The following is a 3,384-nucleotide window of genomic DNA, read 5'->3' on the forward strand; positions in this document are numbered from 1 at the left end:
TTAACAGGAGAAATATCAATAACCTCAGATATGCAGATGACACCACCCTTATGGCAGAAAGTGAAGAGGAACTAAAAAGCCTCTTGATGAAAGTGAAAGTGGAGAGTGAAAAAGTTGGCTTAAAGCTCAACATTCAGAAAACGAAGATCATGGTATCGGGTCCCATCACTTCATGGGAAATAGATGGGGAAACAGTGGAAACAGTGTCAGACTTTATTTTTCTGGGCTCCAAAATCACTGCAGATGGTGACTGCAGCCATTAAATTAAAAGACGCTTACTCCCTGGAAGGAAAGTTATGACCAACCTAGATAGCATATTCAAAAGCAGAGACATTACTTTGCCAACAAAGGTTCGTCTAGTCAAGGCTATGGTTTTTCCTGTGGTCATGTATGGATGTGAGAGTTGGACTGTGAAGAAGGCTGAGCGCTGAAGAATTGATGCTTTTGAAGTGTGGTGTTGGATAAGACTCTTGAGAGTCCCTTGGACTGCAAGGAGATCCAACCAGTCCATTCTGAAGGAGATCAGCCCTGGGATTTCTTTGGAAGGAATGATGCTAAAGTGAAACTCCAGTACTTTGGCCACCTCATGTAAAGAGTTGACTCCTTGGAAAAGACTCTGATGCTGGGAGGGATTGGGGGCAAGAGGAGAAGGGGAGGGCAGAGGATGAGATGGCTGGATCGCATCACTGACTCGATGGATGTGAGTCTGAGTGAACTCTGGGAGTTGGTGATGGACAGGGAGGCCTGGCGTGCTGCAGTTCATGGGGTTGCAGAGAGTCAGACACAACTGAGTGACTGATCTGATCTGATTGGATAAAAAGCAAGAGAATTCCAGAAAAACATCTACTTCTGCTTCACTGATTATGCTAAAGCCTTTGTGTGGATCACAACAAACTGTGGAAAATTCTTAAAGAGATGGGAATACCAGACCACCTTACCTGCCTCCTGGGAAACCTGTATGCAGGTCGAGAAGCAACAGTTAGAACCAGCCATGGAACAATGGACTGGTTCCAAATTGGGAAAGGAGCACCTCAAGGCTGTATATTGTCAACCTGCTTATTTAACTTATATGCAGTACGTTATGGAAAATGCCAAGCTGGATGAAGTACAAGCTGGAATGAAGATTGCAAGGAGGACTATCAATAACCCCAGATATGCAGATGACACCACTCTTCTGAAAGAAAGTGAAGAACTCAAAAGTCTCTTGATGAAAGTGAAAGAGGAGACTGAAAAAGTTGGATTAAAACTCAACATTCAAAAAAATGAAGATCGTGGCATCTGGTCACATCATGTCATGGCAAATAGATGGGGAAACAATGGAAGCAGTGAGAGACTTTATTTTCTTGAGCTCTGAAATCAATGTGGATGATGACTGCAGCCATGAAATTAAAAGACACTTGCTCCTGGGAAGAAAAGCAATAACAAACCTAGACAGCATATTAAAAACAAGAGACACTACTGTGTTGACAAAGGTCTGTATAGTCAAGGCTATGGTTTTTCCAGTAGTTATGTATGGATGTGAGAGTTGGACCATAACAAGGCTGAATACCAACGAATTGATGCTTTCAAGCTCAATTCTCAAGAAGACTCTTGAGAATCCCTTGGACAGCAAGGAGATCAAACCAGTTAATCCTAAAGGAAATAAATCCTGAATATTCACTGGAAGGACTGATGCTGAAGCTGAAGCTCCAATACTTTGGCTACCTGATGCGAAATGCAGACTCATTGGAAAAGACCCTGATGCTGGGAAAGATTGAAGGCAAGAGGAGAAGGGGATGACAGAGGATGAGATGGTTGGATGGCATCACTGACTCAATGGCCATCAGTTTGAACAAACTGCGAGATGGTGAAGGACAGAGAATCCTGGCATGCTGCAGTGCATGGGGTCACAAAGAGTTGGACATGACTGATCGACTGAACAACAGCAAAGAATATTCCTCTAGAGAGTGAAGACTGCCATCATATCTTGCCCACATAATGGGGTGTCACTCCTGGATCTTGCTTCAGACATGTACCTGCCCCAGCCATTAATCATTGATGTCTCTGTTGCTAAAAAAATATATCCTTTGTTTAAAGACAACTGTATTATTTTTTATTTAAAAAGCAAATCATGCAGTCATGTGGAAAAGAATTTAAAACATTCAGAATAAATCTCTTTTTCTGTCTTCTTCCTCAGACACCAAATTCTCCTTATTGAAGCAAGCCCTGTAACCAGTCTGGATCTCCTTCAGAAGATGGTCTATACATTTATATTACAGGTATTTACACCCTGCAGCTCACTTTTTAAAAAATATTTATTTTTAATTGATTGATGATTGTTTTACAATATTGGTTTGATTTGGCATACATTAGCATGAATTAATCATAGGTGTACATATGTCTCCTCCCTCTTGAATCTCCCTCCATCAGCTCACTTTTTTTTTTTACTCAATAATGTATCTTGAAGTAATTATGCAACATTACTTATAGAGCTACTTCATATTTTATGAAATTGAAGATATAGTATTCCACGGTATGACTAACCTACAGCTTATTTAATTCAGTTCAGTTCAGTCACTCAGTTGTGTCTGACTCTTTGTGACCCCATGAATCGCAGCACACCAGGCCTCCCTGTATATCACCAACTCCCGGAGTTCACTCAAACTCATGTGCATCGAGTAGATAATGCCATCCAGCCATCTCATCCTCTGTCGTCCCCTTCTCTTCCTGCCCCCAATCCCTCCCAGCATCAGAGTCTTTTCCAATGAGTCAACTTTTTGCATAAGGTGGCCAAAGTATTGGAGTTTCAGCTTCAACATCAGTCCTTCCAATGAACACCCAGGACTGATCTCCTTTAGGATGGACTAGTTGGATCTCCTTGCAGTCCAAGGGACTCTCAAGAGTCTTCTCCAACACCACAGTTCAAAAGCATCAACTCTTCGGTGCTCAGCTTTCTTCACAGTCCAATTCTCACATCCATACATGACCACTGGAAAAACCATAGCCTTGACTAGATGAACATTTGTTGGCAAAGTAATGTCTCTGCTTTTTAATATGCTATCTTGGTTGGTCATAACTTTCCTTCCAAGGAGTAAGCGTTTTTTAATTTAATGGCTGTAGTCACCATCTGCAATGATTTTGGAGCTCCCAAAAATAAAGTCTGACACTGTTTCCCTAGGGATCTATTTCCCATGAAGTGATGGGACTAGATACTATGATCTTCGTTTTCTGAATGTTGAACTTTAAGCCAACTTTTCCACTTTCCACTTTCATCAAGCGGCTTTTTAGTTCCTCTTCACTTTCTGCCATAAGGGTGGTGTCATCTGCATGTCTGAGGTTATTGATATTTCTCCCGGCAATCTTGATTCCAGCTTGTGCTTCTTCCAGCCCAGCATTTCTCATGAT

The sequence above is a fragment of the Bison bison genome, unplaced genomic scaffold, assembly GCF_000754665.1.
Source record: "Bison bison bison isolate TAMUID 2011002044 unplaced genomic scaffold, Bison_UMD1.0 scf7180017864117, whole genome shotgun sequence".
Taxonomy (NCBI): domain Eukaryota; kingdom Metazoa; phylum Chordata; class Mammalia; order Artiodactyla; family Bovidae; genus Bison; species Bison bison.